Raw genomic sequence first — 17754 nt, 5'->3', positions numbered from 1 at the left:
TGGCATCCCCATCCTCTCTCAGGACTTATAGTGCCAGAGCGGTTTATCGCAGGAGTTTTGATACTGCTGTGGAGTGTCCATAGAGCCCTGCTTTCTGAGCCTCCCATGCCCACCCTTTTCCTGTCCAGGTTCCTGGCTGTCACATTTCTGCACGATGGTAAACAAGTTTGTTTTTCTGATTCTCATAACAAGAAAAGGTTAAGACTAAACTATCTAATCTTCAACCCCATCCAAGATCTGAGGAGGAGAAATGTTGCCTGAATAAAAGGAAATTCAGAGCAAACAGCTTCCAAATCTAAAGAAATGACAGAAATTGTTGGCTACCCTGGGAGTCAGTCAGCAAATATTCCTGTGTCACTGTGGCATCCACCTTCAACTCACTGGGCCAGGAGCTCTGACAACAATCCTTTGATGCAGGTCACTTGAAGGACTATCCTATTTTTTTTTCCAAAAACTGGGACACAGACTTCCCCATGATCAACTTCTGCACAGTCTGGACAGCTTTCTGGCAGCAGTAGAGGTAAGTAGGTAGTATTTCACCCAATGGTTCTTTAGAGCCCATCATCTTTTTCAGAATAGACTGGGGACACTACCAGGAGTTGAGGTCTCTCCCACTGTGAAAAGCCTTTAACTATTAGGACATCTGAAATGGCAGATTTTTCAGATCTCTAAAGGATTTGAGAACCACCTTTGTATGTAATGTCTATCTCAGTGCACAAATGTGGCTTTTTTTCCCAAGGGATTTACTTCCTACTTAACTTTAAAAACATACACAGGAAGTTAAATAAAGCTTATTTCTGTACCTAACTAAAGCAGTACCTAACATGACTGGAAGACTGATTGTTTATAGTTGGAAAGTAATAGCTTGAATTCCTTAATTATCCACGGCAGTGTGCAGTAGTAATTTTATAAAATTAGAATTTTACACCACATTTTGAATAAGTTGCATATACTTATATCTTAAAAATGAATTGAATCATTTATGCAAGTACAATTTTAAATTCTATCATCATTCAAAAATCCATGCCATCCTAAAATATTTGAGACTTGGTATTGCTTTCTAGTATAAATAGAGATACAGTGATCTATGATTTTGTCATTTTAGTCCCTTCTCCTGATTTCCCACAACATTAGACAGAGAATTGAGGAGAGAAAGAGAAAGGAAGAAAGACATCCCTGATTCGAATCTGCTTTACTGTTTCCTCCCTCACCATGGCCAGTAAGAACTTGCAACCAACCCCCTAACTGACAATAATCATCTACAGCCCACAGCAGACAAATAACCACCCACCCACCCTTCCTCCTGAGAATGAGGGGGTCATGTTCCTTTAAGTTGCTTCCCAATGTGTGTGGGGTGACAACATGTTTTGGGGACCTTACAACAATTGGGACATTTTCCAAATCCTGGGAGATCTTGCAGTTTCCTATGCCTCCAGACCCTGAATGTGGAGGGATTAACTGAAGTCCCGGCTACATTAACAATGAAAAATACAAACACACATTCCTACCATATGAGGAAGGTCACCGGATATCTACCCCTTGAAGTTTGCTCAAAACAATTAGTCAATTAGCTTTTTATTTATCTTCAGGTCACTTCTTAGTAAACAGGCAGAAAAGAGACAGATTGTTTGCCAAATTATATCAATTGCTTCTAAGCCAGTCACCAATAGAGTTCCTGCCATCCTTTGAAGTCTCATCAGAGAGGCTCTATTTTGCACAGACTCACAATACTTATGTCTCCCATGTGGAAAAACTAAAAGAACTGTTAAGATCTCCTTAAATAATTCAACAGTTTTCCCAATCCAAAGTCTCCCACCCTCCTCCAAAAAATCAAGAGATTCCTCACAAACATCTCCACTCACTTCGGTACCAGTTTATATATCAGTCACATTTCTGTTACTGCAGAAAAATACTATGACCAAGAACAACTCAAGGAATACAGTTCTTCACATTGTGGTAACCAACCCCAACTACCAAATTATTTCGTTGCTAAGTCATAAATGTAAGGTGGCTACTGTTTTGAATTGTAATGTAAATAGAATGTATAAAGTATGTCTCATATGTGATTGTTCCCTGAAGGGCTTGCAACCCACAGGTTGAAAACTGCACTTGTGTGTGGTGGTGGGAGGGGGGGTTGTGAGTTTTTTGTTTTGTTTGTTTGTTTTCCTTTTTCTCAAAACCCAAATGCTGATAAGAACATAGGCCAATATCAGGCTCTTCAATTTTATTCCATTAGGCACTGTGTCTGCTCTCATGATATTAACATGCTGGTTTTTCTTTTTTACTATTCCCCAAAATGAAGGTGAAATCATTAAAGGTGATGCCTCCCGCAGTGCTTTACTGTCTTATTAGTTAGCAGTGTCTGACTGCCCTGCTCAGTTGTGCTTTCATGTGAGTTCTGAGATTTTTTTTTTCATTCCCATGAAGATCTGTATTGGGATTATAATGGGATGGATTTAAACCTGTAGATGACTCTGGTAGGATTCGATATAATAATATAAATCATACTGATACATGAAAATGAGAGGCCTCTTCATTTTCTGGTTTCTTCAGTTTTTTTTTTTATTTTTCCTAATGATTTCATTTTAACAAGTCTTTAATTCCTTAGATATTACAAGATTTTTATTCTGAATGGGTTTGTTTTCTTGGCTTCTTTCGTCATATTTATTGTTGGTATACAGGAGTTCTATTGATTTTACTGTGATTTTAGTGAATGTGTCCATGAGCCATAGGAGTTTGCTAGTGGTTTCGTAGTCGTCTTTATATATGGATCATATCGCCTGCAAATGAGAATGCTCTGACTGCTTTCTTTCATATTGACATGCCTTTCCATCTCTCTCTTGTCATATTGTTTGGATAAGACTACACATACTAGTTGAATTAGATGAAAAGAATGAACATCTGTGACTTATTCCTGATTTTAGTGGAAATCCATTATGATTTCCTCCAGTTAGGATGCTGTTGGCCTTGCATATCGCCTTCAGAATGTTAAGGTATGTCTTCTCCATATCCCAGATTCTCCAGGACTTTTGCATTAATCACTGTGGGATTTTGCCAAAGAGATTGTCTGCCTCTACTGCAGTGATCATGTGTTTCCTGTTCTTGGTTTTCTGTGGTGAATTGTTTATTCATTTGTATTTGTGGAAACATTCTTGCACCTCTGCAGTCAAGCCAGCTTGATCACGGTACCTGACACTTTTGGTAAATGTCTGAATTTTATTTTCCAGGATATTATTGAGAAATTTTTCACTTAACTGTTCCTTCCAATCTTAGTTTCTTTTCTATGCTGTGAAGAGACACCATGAGCAAGGGAACTTGTAGAAGAAAGAGTTTATTTCAGCTTACAGTTTCAAGGATCAAGAGTCTATGAATATTATGCTGGGGTACACGGCAGCAGGTAGGACACCATGTTTCTAGAGAACTGGCTGAGAGCTTACATCTTATGTGCAAGTCGGAGACAGAGAAAGTGTTAACTATAGATGGTGTTGAATTTGGAAACCTCAAAGCCCAATCCCATACACTCCTCCAACAAATCCGTATCTTATAATTCTTCCCGAATATTTCCACTAACCAGCAACAAACATTCATATATGTGAGTTTATGGGGGCCATTATCATTCAAATCACCATATTCCACTCCCAATTCCCCATAGATTCTTAAACATATCATAATAAAAATACATTAGCTCAGCTTCCAAAACCCCTGTAGTCTTTCGGTCTCTACACAGTTTATCCACAGTGCTTTTCGACCCTCCAGGAAGTCCCTTAATTATTCCCCTATGAAATCAAAAGGCAAATTCCATACATCCAATGTGTAATGCCAAAAATATGTTATCATTGCAAAGGGAAGTTGGGGATGTGGTGAGCCAGTTCAAGGCATTAACCCAACAGGACACACTCCACATTCTCTACTTCTGATGCATGACAAAGGGATTAGATGGGTCCACTGCTCTGGCTTTGCTGACTGCAACATAATTCCTAAAACTATGTTGTATCGCATAGATCTGTGGTGGTTGTGTTTTCATTGTCACTCATTTCTAGGATTTTAATTTTTCCTTATGTGTTTCTCCCTTGGCCCTTTCAGTAGTGTGTTGTTTGTGTTGCTGACCTTCCACGAGAGTGTGTACTGACTGCACTTTCTATTGTGTGATACCAGTTTGATTCCTTTGTGCTTCGATAGAATGCATGACACTACTTCAGCTTTCTTATCTTTCCTGAGGGCTGTTCTGTGTCCTAATCCGTGGTCAATTTTGGAGACAGATCCACAGGCTGATAGAAAATATATGTATAGTTCAGTGTAGTTTGTTAGGTCCATTTGACTGATGATGTCACTGAATTCTGCTCCTCCTCTTTTGTTTATTTGCATGTGATCTGCCAAGTGGTCAGAATAGACTATTAAAAACAATCACAACCACTATTATAGCTAATGGGTAATTTCAGATCTATCTGATAATTATATATTTAAATTTGTGACTGCTGTGTTTAATATGTATATATTTAGATTGTAGTATCTTTTGGTAATTGCAAAGTATGAAATGAATGTCCTTATATCTTCTGGACAGGATTGGTTTGAAATCTATTCTGTCAGCTGGATAGAGAAACTGCATAGAATTGCTATAGGGACCTGTGTCTTAGGTCTGTTTCCCTAGTATATCCTCTACATCTCTCATGATGGTGATCCTGTTTCTGGCTAAATAATGTCTGTTCACTGGGGAATTGAGTTTAGTGACATGCAAATATTATTTAAACCTATGTATTTAATTTTGTTAATTTTTGTGGGTTTTATTGGCTTCTTTTGATTGACTGTTCTAGTTTTGTTTAATTATTTCCTGTTTGCTCTGGTATTTTATCCTTTTCTTCAAACTAAAGTATTCCTTTTAGGATCCTCTATAGAGCTCCTTACTGGTTATACATATTTTGTAAATTTGTTCATCATATGCCTTAATCAGCACAGTAGCTGGGCAGCTGCCTGCCCTCCATGGTATCAGATCTACTTTCCAAACAATAACGCTCAACTCTTACTGACTGTGTAGCATCTTGGCTGCTCTTTGTTGCACTTGGACACCCCTCAGGAACAGGCTCTCCTCTCCCTTAACCATGGCTGCTGTCCTCTTCCTCTCTCCTCTCCATCACACATGTTCTTCCTTTATTCTCTGGCAGCTTCTTCCTCCTTCTTCCCTCCTCATGATCCTCTCTAGCAAAGCCCTCAAAGCTCACCTCCCCCATCTCTCTGCTGTGCAGCTGTTGGCTGTTGGCTTCTTTATAATCACAGTTAACTGGGAGCAGGGTCAGTTTTTGGAGGTTAACCAGTCTTGAGTTCTACATATTAGCATTAAAATACAAGCAGAATTAGGCCAATCCACTACAAGTATTTCTTTTGTTTTGTTTTGGTGTAAGTTTTCTTTTACCTTTTCACTTTTTATTTTATTTTTGGCTATTTTTTTATTAATTGGTTATTTTATTTATTTACATTTCAACTGTTGTCCTGCTTTCCACACTCCCCTCATCATATCTTACATCCCATTTCTGCTCAGCTTTGCCTATATGACAGTGTTCCCCCACCTACACATATCCATTCCCACCTCACAACTCCAGCATCTGCTTTTGGTGGGCAACAGGCCTCAGCGTAGACAATGGCCTCCCGCCACATGGGTGCCACTTAAATCAGTCCCCTTCTACACAGTTACCTAGAACCATAGACCCTGTATATACTTTGGCTGGCAGTTTATTCCCTAGGAGCTGGGGGATTGGTGACAGAGGGTCTGGTTAGATATTAAAGACCAATAGTTGCTGCTTTCTCTTCTTTTTCTGGTTATGGGTGAAATGGTGATTGTGTGCTTCATTTTATGAAATTATTGAGAGATGATTTATTTCTTGGTTTTTCTTGGGTATAGTTTAGCTCATTGTCTTGGAGTTTCCCTACTACAATCCTCTGTTGTGCTTTCTTAGAGAAAAATATTGTTTAAATTTGGTTTTGTCATGAAATATTTTGGTTTCTCCATTTATGGTGATTGAGAATTATGCTGGGTATAGGATCCTTGGTCCGCATTACATCTGCCCAAGATTTTCTGGCTTTTGGAGTCTCTGTTGAGAAGTCTGGTGTAATTCAGATAGGTCTGAACTTATTTGTTACTGGTTATTTATACCTTACCCCTTCTAATGATCTTTCTTTGATCTGTGCATTCAGTGTTTTAATTATTATGTTAATGGAGGAATTGTTTCTGGTATGATTAAATTGACGTTCTGTAGGCTTGTTGTACCCTCATGGCCTTTTCTTCCTTTACCTTATGGATGTTTTCTGCTATGATTTACTGAATATGCTTACTGGACCTGTGAACTGGAAATCTAAATTCTCTTCTATTCTATTATCCTTAGGTTTGGACTTTTAATTCTGTCCTGAAATTCATGGATGTTTTGTATTCAATAAACCATACATGGTTATCTGAGATGGGTATTTTGTGATTTGTGAGGTGATCTCCTTGACCCCAACTCTTACATTTAGCACCACGTTTTATAATGAACAAGGTCAAGAATGGTGACCTCTTGCCATAAACTATATGAAAAAGGCAGGTGAATTAATGTGTGTCAAGTATCAGTAGATTCCTGGGTGGTTTTTGCTCCAGGTTGGCCATATGCAACAGTTTCAAAAGTCCAAGTTTGATGTTCCTTGGGATTCCCAAGATGATGCACTCAGACCTGACAGACAACACCCAGAATCCTCGTCAAAGAAATTGATTTATAAAATCGAGGGAACGTTACTAAATCATGTTACAAAATATTTGATCACACTGTGATCTCCAAGAATGTATTATTTACTGAAAAACTAGTGTGTGGTATAGCAGGGCCATGGCACAGACATTTAAAGCAAGAGTTGTTTATTCATGTAAACATGGACTTAATTACGGTATGGCTCACCTACCACACACATTTATGGCAAAGGTAAAAAGTGCACTTAGGTCCAGCAGATCAAGACACAACGTGAAAGGAAATCTAGATAACTAAACCAATGGAAAGTTTTTGAGTTAAAGGATTTTTAAGAAAGTGTTCAGAGGGAACAGGACTGCTCTTCTTCTGGGAGGTCAGTGAATCAGGAAAGACAGTTGGGAGCTTTACTTGACTTCAGCATCTGACTCCTGAAACTTCATTGGTAAAATTAATGTCTGGAATTTTGGATTGTAAAACAACAGGTTGGCCCTGCAGCTTTTGGGAAGGCCCATGGACAAAGAGGTCACATCTGATGGGAACAATCTTAAAAGCCATCTGATTCTGGTAAGTCACCTGAGAAGTCCTCAAGGAGAGAGGAATGAATGGGTAGCACCATAAGAGAAGGCTTTAGGATCTCGGATAGTGCTACTCTAGATGCCTTGGAAATAGAAGCAGAAAATGTAAAGCTAAATGACTTCACAGGAATTAGCTCATTTCTCATTATGATTTTTTCATATTGGTATTTTATATTTATTCTTTTTTTAAAATTTAAATCAAGAGCCTTAGGTTGTAAGGTGAGGCGGTCTTAGAATCAGAAAATGCTTAGAACACTTGTATGGCGCCCCACAACTAAAACTATCTGGCTAGAAATTCTACTTTTAATCTCGTCATCATCGACAGCTTCCATTTAACCAGCAGGGTCCATGCCAGGCAGACACTGAGCAGGTTGTATGTTCTGTTAATCTCCACAACAACCCAATTCAGCAGAAACACCCCCATTTTACAGGTGAAGAAACCACAGCTCAAAGGAAATGAGTATCAGAGTCCCCTCAGTCTCACTGTCTGTCACTCAGACCCACATCCTTCTCTGTAAAGGGAAGCCATGGTCCTGATGTGGGCTGTGCAAGCTGACTCTGCTGAGATGATCAATGCTATTCTTGACCCTGGGAGAATTTAAGACAAGGTGACCCACAGACTCCTGGGGTAGATTCTGCCTCTGGGTTCTAGGGTGGGACACAGTATCCCTTGTCGTGGGTCTCTACTCAGCTGAGGAGTCTGCTCCCATGTGTCAGCTTCTATGGCAGTGGTTCTCAACAGTCCTACTGCTGCAACCCTTTAATACAGCTCTTCATACTGTGATGATCCCCTCCATAAAATTATTTCATTGCTACTTCATAAATAATATTGCTACTCTTATGAGTCATAATGTACAAGGTATCTGATATGCAATCTCTGTGAAGCAGTTGCCACCCACAGGTGGAGAAATATTGCTCTATAAACTTTTTTTTTTTTTAATGAAAGGCTTTCACCTCAGAAGTACCTGGAGCAGTTGTAAGAGCCCTGAAATACTGACAAGTTTTGGCAGGCCCAAGACTGCTTGCCTTAATGACAACAGAGATTCCTGGCTAAAGGCACAATCTGAAATCACTGTCCCCAGGTCATTTCTTGCCTAAGTTTTCCCTCATTACAATGTCTGTCTGCTTGGACATGTCTGTCCAGGAAGCCAGTCCATGTAGTCTCTGATACAGACAGAATGCTAAAGGCAAGAATGCTTTCCCTCTGTTGGCCCACAGTCATTTCTATAGAAGTAAGTTCAAATCCCCTGTGGATAAATGTGTGTCTCTCACATGGTGTGTGAGACTTGAAATGTCAACCGTTTGAGTTGACAAAAAACAAATTTCACTTCAGATTTACAGCTGACTAAAAATTATTTTTGGGAGAATGCAGAGGGTGGCCAGGTCTGCAGAGTCAGATCCCCTCCCTGCCTGGGATGATCCCACCCTCAGTAGACTTCAGCTTCACCTATAAGGTGTAATCAGAAAAATCTGACCGTAAGATTCTGAAGTCCACAATATGCAAACCCCTAAAGTTGATAAACGGCCTATATGGGGGTTTTCTCCAGTTTAAACTATTCTGGCTTCTTTTCTCTCTTGTGCTGCAATCTGTTCTCTCAGGTCTGTTGATCCTGGAAGGACCTGGGTTCAAGTCAAGGCCTCGTGGGTGGGGAGGAAGATGTTCTGTTGTGTGAATGAGTATGGATTAAGAATGTAGCCCCACCAACAGATTGGGAAAAGATCTTTACCAATTCTACAACAGATAGAGGGCTTATATCCAAAATATACAAAGAACTCAAGAAGTTAGACCGCAGGGAGTCAAATAACCCTATTAAAAAATGGAGTTCAGAGGTAAACAAAGAATTCACAGCTGAGGAATGCCGAATGGCTGAGAAACACCGAAAGAAATGTTCAACATCTTTAGTCATAAGGGAAATGCAAATTAAAACAACCCTGATATTTCACCTCACACCAGTGAGAATGGCTAAGATCAAGAACTCAGGTGACAGCAAATGCTGGCCAGGATGTGGAGAAAGAGGAACACTCCTCCAATGTTGGTGGGAGGCAGACTGGTACAACCATTCTGGAAATTAGTTGGAGGTTTCTCAGAAAATTGGATATTGAACTACCTGAGGACTGAGCTATACCTCTCTTGGGCATATACCCAAAAGATGCCCCAACATATAAAAAAGACACGTGCTCCACTATGTTCATAGCAGCCTTACTTATAATAGCCAGAAGCTGGAAAGAACCCAACAGAGGAATGGATACAGAAAATGTGGTACATCTACACAATGGAATATTACTCGGCTATCAAAAACAATGATTTTATGAAATTCATAGGCAAATGGATGGAACTGGAAAATATCATCCAGAGTGAGGTAACCCAATCACAGAAAAACACACATGGTATGCATTCATTGATAAGTGGCTATTAGCCCAAATGCTTGAAATACCCTAGATGCACAGAACACATGAAACTCAAGAAGGATGACCAAAATGCAGATGCTTCACTCCTTCTTTAAAAGAGGAACAAGAATACCCTTGGCAGGGAATAGAGAGGCAAAGATTAAAACAGAGGCAGAAGGAACACCCATTCAGAGCCTGCCCCACAGGTGCCCCATACATATACAGCCACCCAATTAGATAAGATGGATGAAGCAAAGAAGTGCAGGCTGACAGGAGCCGGATGTAGATTGCTCCTGAGAGACACAGCCAGAATACAGCAAATACAGAGGCGAATGCCAGCAGCAAACCACTGAACTGAGAATAGGACCCCCATTGAAGGAATCTTAGAAAGGACTGAAAGAGCTCAAGGGGGTTAAGACCGCATATGAAAAACAATTCCAACCAACCAGAGCTTCCAGGGACTAAGCCACTACCCAAAGACTGACCCTGGGCTCCAACTGCATATGTAGCAATGAATAGCCTAGTCAGAGCACCAGTGGAAGGGGAAGCCCTTGGTCCTGCCAAGACTGAACCCCCAGTGAACGTGATTGTTAGGGGGAGGGTGGTAATGGAGGGAGGATGGGGAGGGGAACAGCCATATAGAAGAGGAGGGGTTAGGAGGATGTTGGCCCGGAAACCGGGAAAGAGCATACAATCAAAATGTAAATAAGAAATACTCAAGTTAATAAAGAAAAAAAAAAAAAAGAATGTAGCCCCACTCTGACTGGCCAACTAAGCTCCAGAAAATCTTCCCCAATCACAAAACTGGGCCATGTGGGAGCCTAAACTGTTTAAAGGGGAGAGCTGAGTGCTTTCTCCTGGAAGAAATACTTGGGGGTTGACTGTCACTTGTGAACCTTCTGTGTTAAGTCATTTCTCAGAAGGGAAGCTTTCCTCTAACTCTTCCATGGGACCCACCCAGCACTGGGGCCTGAGGATCCTATGGTGTTGCAGCTCTGAGCTGGGAGGGGTAGCTCTCACCCTGGCATGGAGAAGCCTGTTTTCACAGCTGATCTAGATCTGAGGAACAGGGGCTTTTAAAGAAGCATGTGAGAGTATCTCCTGCAGGAGAGCCCAGTCTGCAGGGAAAGTCACACAGGACAGCGAAAAGTGACTTCGCAACAAACACAGGGAATGGGAACCAGGGAGGGCACTGGATGGATGGTCGGAGAGTTTGAGAAAGCCTGCATCTCCCTAAAAGACTTCCCACAACCATAAGTCCCACCACTGTCCCCTTCTCACAGGGGAGGCTCAGCAAAGCCTGCCACCTGCTGGGATCCCTGCAAATTAAAACCACAGTGGAGAACTGAGGAAAGCACTTTGGTGGAGGGGGAGACACAAGTCTCCAGGGCCAGGCCAGCCTTCTGTCCCTTTGGTTCTCCTCACTTCACAGAGGTGCCTATTGAAAGGTGAGGCAAGCCGGGATCTCAACAGTCTTTGGCCAAAGAAGTGAGAGCCCACAGGGCAGAGCAAGGCAAAGCAGAGCCAGGCAGAGCAAAGTGAAGCCCTGCCAGTCAGCAAATAGGCCTTGGGCATGTGGGACTGGTGGCAGCAGTGCTTGCCCTTGCTCTCCTGGTGGTGCAGAACACCTGCCTGGATGTGGGGAAACTCACAGTGGCTTGTCCTCCAGCTGCAACTGCCAGTGCTTGGGGAGGGGGAAGTTGAAGATGCTCCCATGATCCTCCGATTTCCGGCCCACTTTGTCCATGGTTGTCCATGTTCAAGGCTGTGGTCAGCCCCGCCAGAAGCCCCGAGGACAGGGAGAGCAAGCACAACTGGCCAGCAACCACCATGGGCATCTGCGGTGGGACCCAGGCCAAGTAGCCACAGAGGCGCACCAGGCAGCCAGGCACCAGCCCCAAGCCTGTGCATACTGAGGCCAATGACACTCCACTAGTCCCTCCCACCATGCACATCCCACCCCTGGCAGGCAAGATCTCTCTGTCCAGGGCTTCCCCCAGACCTCCAACTACCAACAGCTCAATGAGCCCTTACTTAATTCTTGTTAACCATAATGGCTTGTCATAAAAGGTCATTGGGAAAGTCAATGATGAGATGAAAGCCTTAAAAGAAAACTAGAGAGACTTACTGAAATGAAGAAGAAAGCTCTCTTCCCAGTAGGAGCCTGGCAGTCCCAAGCTCAGGGCACCTCATGTCCAGTCTTGAACCCAGCATGCATTGTTGTGGAGAACCTGCCTGCTTAAGGACCTGGCTTCCCACTCATTCTCCTGAGATGATGACTTTAATTCTTTTAATTTTTACTGGTTATTTTCTTAATTTCCATTTCATGTGTTATCCCCTTTTCCAGTTTCCTTTCTCCACGAAGCAGAGTCCAGCTCACAAGCCTGAGCAGCTGCAGCCATAGTGCACCATGGGGGATCCTGGGGCAGACTGTTTCATCACCAAGATCCTGTGGACCCACAGGGGCTGCATGACCTTAAAGGAACTGCAGAGTAGGAGCAGGCTCCAGAGGCAGAGCTCTATGAGCTGCTGGGCAAGACTGCTTATTCCTATTGGAGACTGGAGATCAGGCAGGGATCACGCTGTAGGTGGCGGCTACTACTGAAGCCTGTGGCTTCAATCTCAAGTGCATCCAGGGACCATGCTACAGATTGCCCAAGCCTCTGCAAGCTCAAACTTCTGGGACAGAGTCATTATGCAAAATCCCAGAGAAACCTCTGCAAATATCCACACCAAGTTTTTAGGAACAGAGCTTCCAGGTCCTGAAGAATCATGAGCTTTCTGGGCTTAACCAAGAGGAGCCGGCCTTCTTCCTGGTACAGGGGGATGCTTTTCTCCTGCAAAAGTTACTACAAAGGAGACAGCCACAAACAGATCTGCTTGAAGCCACAGCCATGCAAGAGAGTCCAAGTCTGTGAGCACTTCACCCAGGCCAACTGCCGTTACCTCAACTGTCTCAGGTCTCATGACCTGATGGACAGGAAGGTGCTGACCTCCGTGACTAAGCACGGGCTGAGTTCTGATGGGGTCCAGAACATCCAGGACATCTGCAACAACAAACACATTAGGAGGAGACCCACTGGCATGAGAGCTCCTCATGAACATCATAGCAGCAGGGCACACAGAGACAGAAGCAATAGCAGAGACTGATTCCTTCCAAACAGCCTAGGATTTCTCTCCCATGTCTCATTTTGGCATCTGGTTCACCTTGTCCAGATGTCACCAGCTGTAAGGATTCCCTGGAGGACGTGTCTACAGCTGTCACTCAGGAGGTCAAGAACCTGGGGACCCAGGACTCTGCACAGCTTTCCTTGGTCTCATCTAAGGCTGCTGGTGTCTGAGGACCCAGTCACATGAGAGCAAGCCAGGGGTTTTCTGAGAATGGACATCTGGATGGCTTCTTTTCTAGAAATCCTACTGATTCTTTGTAAGCTCCTGCCCTCTCTGCTGGCTTTCTTCTTGCTGCAGCAAAAAGAGATGAGTCCATGTCCATGAGAACAGGCATGCCTTCTGGACACCGCATGGAGGTCAAGGGAAAGAATGAGGCTCCAGACATCGATTACATCCCATTTTAAATGGTTCTATTGATGGGGTGACAATGGAAGAAGCAACAGACTCAGGAATTCTAGGTAAAGGTAGAAACTCAGGGAAGGAGTTTGGCAATGTTCCTTCTCTTTCAATTCAGTGGAATAATTGAAGCACTATTGTTATTGGGTCTTCATTAAAAGTCTGGTAGAAAGGATGCATTAAAGCCATGTGGCCCTGATTATTATTATTTTTAATTTTTGGAGTGGCAGCCTTTAATGACTGTATCTATTTTCTTATGGGAATTATTCATTACCTTCCCAGATCTGTATTTAACTTGGTATTTGTTATCTGTTAGAAAAATCACCAGTATCAAATAGATTTTTCACTTTTCTGTAGTAAAGGCCTCTGAAGTAAGCCCTAATGATTGTTGAATTCACTCAGTGTCCTTTGTTATATCCCCCTTTTCATTTCTGATTTGGTACTTTAGATATAGGCTCTGTGGTTTGTCTGTCTTGTGGATCTTCTCAAAAAAAAAAAAAAAAAAGCCAGCTCTTGCTTTGCTTGGCTCTTTGTATCATTCTCTTTGTTTGTAATTGATTGATTTTAGTTCTGAGTTTATTTCCTGCCATCAAATCCTACCAGACTCTCTATGGGATGAGGCTTTGCCTCACCTTGGTAACAGCAGCATGTGATACATGAAGCTTTTGCTGCTCTCTGTAGTGGGGACGACGTCACAATTTCACTGAAAACCATGCACAGCCTCGTTTTAGACTGTATTAAAGTAGCCCACGATTTCAGTGCTCCCTGCAAGGTGCCATGAGACAGTAGTAACATGAGTCTGCCTGCACCTCGACAGTTTTCACTAGGGACTTCTAAGTGATTTTATGAAAATTTATAGTGAGTTCATGGATGAACATGCACAAACACAAACGCACACACACACTTTACTGGCATGGTGCACATTCTTTCCACACAAAGAAGAAAGTGAGTATTAATGAAAACACACCAATAAAGGAATCGATGGACGGGGTTGTGGGGAAGCTGGGGCTTAGAGTTATTTAAAGGCCCTGTGCAGGCTCTCCTTCTGTTGGAGGCTAAACTTCAAGTGCAATGGGGTTCTTTATTTTCTTTCTGTATAGCACACAGAGCTAGGGTGGAAACTAGTTTTTGAGCATATTTGGCAAGTACTAGAACACTGAATTAATTCCTAGGGCTGGAACCCTATTAATGTTCTACAGAATTACAGGGCAGGCTGGATGAAGACTCTCAGCTGACAATGTGGACATCTCAAGACAGGCACTGGACAATGGCTGACAGACTTGTATGAAGACTGGAAATGTTTGGCTATCTCAGAGGAAAAGAAGGCCCCTCCGACTACACTGTACTCTAAGGACAGTTTATTCAGGTAAGGGATGACATGAACTGTTGTCTCATGTCACAGATGTGAGCACAAAATATCCTAGGTATTGTATGCCAATGGTAGCATTAACAGAACAAATCACACAGTGCTGTGAAGATATAGAATATGACTATATGTAGCAAGAACCAGGCCTCTTCTAGTTTCTAAGATCATACCTGAGAACCTCAAATATAGTAATAATGTGATAATGTGGTATAAGTCTAGTTACAACTAGTTTCTATTGTGACACAGATGACTCTTTTTGTGTCATGGTCAGCTTATAATAAATGACTAGACATAAGCATGAGAATAACCAAATACTACATTGCTTCTCTAGCTGCTGAGCTTTTAAAAGCCCTGGTGTGACAGCAAGCTTTTGTGGACATCTGGATTATTCCTTCTGTACTTTAACTCTCTAAGTCAACCCCACTCTGAGTAAGTCAGTTCCATTCCATAAGTTGGAAATCAGTCAACTGGAAAAAAAATACTTTCTCAATACAAACACAGATTGGCCATGGAAAAAGGGCAGCTTGAACTGTCCCACCTAGGTCCTGGGCTTGCACAGGCCTGCTCTCCAAAAGAAACGTGTGTTCACAGCTGCAGGCTGCATTCACTATGGATGCTCTTGAGGTTCCAGCTGGCAGATATGCTCTGGGGCGGGACAGACTCGCCCTGCAGCTCTATTGATGGGGTGACAATGGAAGAAGCAACAGACTCAGGAATTCTAGGTAAAAAGAGAAACTCAGAGAAGGGGTTTGGCAATGTTCCTTCTCTTTCAAATCAGAGGAATAATTGAAGCACTATTGTTATTAGGTCGTCATTAAACGTCTGGTAGAAAGGCTGCATTAAAGCCTAGTGGCCCTCATATATATTTTTTAATTTTTGTAGTGGCATCGTCTAAATACTATCTATTTTCTTATGAGAATAATCTTATGACTCTTTGTATTATCCTCTTTGTTTGTAATTGAATGATTTTAGTACTAAGTTTATTTCCTGCCATCAAATCATACCAGACTCTCTGTAGGATAAGGCTTTGCCTCATCTTGGTAACAGCAGCATGTGATAAATGAAGCTTTTGCTGCTCTCTCTAGTGGTGATGACGTCACAATCTCTGTGTAAACCATCCACAGCCTGTTTTTAGGCTGTATTATAGTAGACCACCATTTCAGTGTTACCTGCCAGGTGCCGTGGGACACTAGTAACACACGTCTGCATGCACCTCGACAGTTTTCATTACAGTCTTCTAAGTCATTTTATGAAAATTGATAGTGAGTTCATGGATGAACATACACAAACACCTGCACAGAAACACAAACAAACACAAACTCTCTCTCTCTCTCTCTCTCTCTCTCTCTCTCTCTCTCTCTCACTCTCTCTCTCTCTCTCACACACACACACACACACACACTTTACTGACATGGTACACATTCTTTGCACACCAAAAATAAAGTGAGCAGTAATGAAAATACACCAATAATGGAGTCGATGAAGGGAGTTATGCAGAAGCTGGGACTTAGAGTTACTTAAAGGCCCTATGCAGGCTCTCCTTTTGTTGGAGGAGAAATTTCAAGTGCAATGTGGTTCTTTATTTTCTATCTCTAAAGCACACAGGCTATGGTGGAATGTAGGGCTTTGAGCATGTTTGGAAAGTACAATCACACTGAATTAAATCCTAGGGCTGGAACCCTATTAATCTTCTACAGAATTACAGAGCAGCCTGGATGAAGACACTCAGCTGAAAAGGTGGACATCTCAAGACAGGCACTGGACAATGGCTGAAGACTTGTCTGAAGACTGGAAATATTTTGAAAATTCAGAGAGAAAAAAAAGGACCCTCTGACTACACCGTACTCTAAGGACAGTTTATGCAGGTTAGGCATGGCATGAACTATTGTCTCATGTGACAGATGTCAGCACAAAGTATCCAAGGTATTGTATGCCAATGGTAGCATCAACAGGACAAAGCACACAGTGTCATGAAGACATAAATTATGAGTTTGTGTAGCAAGACCCAGGCCTCTTCCAGGTTCTTAGATAGTAACTGAGAACCTCAAATACGGTAGTGATGTGATAGTGTGGGGGTGAATCTAGTTACAACTAGCTTCTATTGTGACACAGATGACTCTTTTTGTGTCATGGTCAGCTTATAATGAATGACTAGACCTAAGCATGAGAATAACCAAATACTACATTGCTTCTCTAGCTGCTGAGCTTTTAAAAGCCCAGGGTTACAGCAAGCTTTTGTGGACATACTGGATTGGTCCTTGTGTACTTTAACTCTCTGAGTCACCTCCACTCTCAGTAAGTTAGTTCAATTCCATAAATTGGAAATCAGTCACCTGGAAAAAATACATTCTCAATATGATCCCAGATTGGCCATGGAAAAAGGGTAGCTTGAACTGTCCCACCTAGGTTCTGGGCCTGCACAGGCCTGCTCTCCAACAGAAACCTGTGTTCACAGCTGCAGGCTGCATTCACTATGGGTGTCCTTGAGGTTCTTCCCTAAACTGCTTAGATTAAAATAATTTTCATGCTAACAATCAAAAAACTCATTATGCCAATCTGGCCAACAGGAAGCTAATTTCTATTCTGTATTTTGTCAGATGTGCAGAATACATATGGTCATCATTGATAGTAGGTGAAAGATCTGCTCTAATATGGACACTAAGTGGTGCTGGAGGATGATCCTGACCCACAATGAGGAGTGGTGACACCAGAGCCCTGTAGGGATGGCTGGCAAGCTAACACATTGAACATGCACAGCTCAGTAAATTTCCTGTGAATACACATCTACTGAGATCTCTCTATTTGATTGGAGGTGATCCTGTCCACCTAATACAGTACATGATGTGGAAGGACAAAAGCACCTGCAGGAGCTGTGGTGATGACTCACAGGATAGAGCATCTGCTACTCTCTCAGAAGAACCACATGGACCCTAACAATTGGGTAAAGCATGTCAGTGATTACTTCATAAAGTGTGTGTCCGAGAAACAGCCACATTTTCCACACAAAAGACACTGTCACACTGGGTACCCCTTGGTGACTTTGAATTCACTTATTAGCCCAGGATCCATGGAACATGCAGAGATCCATCTCCACCTGTCAGTTCTAAGTCCACAGGAGGGGACAGAACCCTTGAATAAGAATGATGGTCTTAAG

At 42.2% G+C, this 17754-nt stretch overlaps 1 protein-coding gene across 2 annotated transcripts in view; it reads left to right on the top strand.

Annotated features, from left to right (window-relative positions):
* Nucleotides 1-17754, top strand: part of LOC147999176 (disks large homolog 5-like) — a 57385-nt gene continuing 39631 nt past the window's right edge. Inside the window, exons 1-3 of one of the 2 annotated variants that reach the window (XM_087596503.1) lie at nt 1-520; nt 14488-14600; nt 16298-16465. The gene's annotated coding sequence lies outside the window, so the exon portion shown is untranslated. Of the gene's footprint in view, nt 521-14487; nt 14601-16297; nt 16466-17465; nt 17542-17754 lie in introns of those variants that run through there. The other variant, XM_087596504.1, reaches the window with a different exon arrangement.

Source organism: Rattus norvegicus, chromosome 19 (genome assembly GCF_021556685.1).
Source record: "Rattus norvegicus strain SHRSP/BbbUtx chromosome 19, alternate assembly SHRSP_T2T, whole genome shotgun sequence".
Lineage (NCBI taxonomy): Eukaryota > Metazoa > Chordata > Mammalia > Rodentia > Muridae > Rattus > Rattus norvegicus.
Note: the sequence above shows the minus strand (reverse complement) of the source record. Positions and strands in the feature narration are given on the sequence as shown.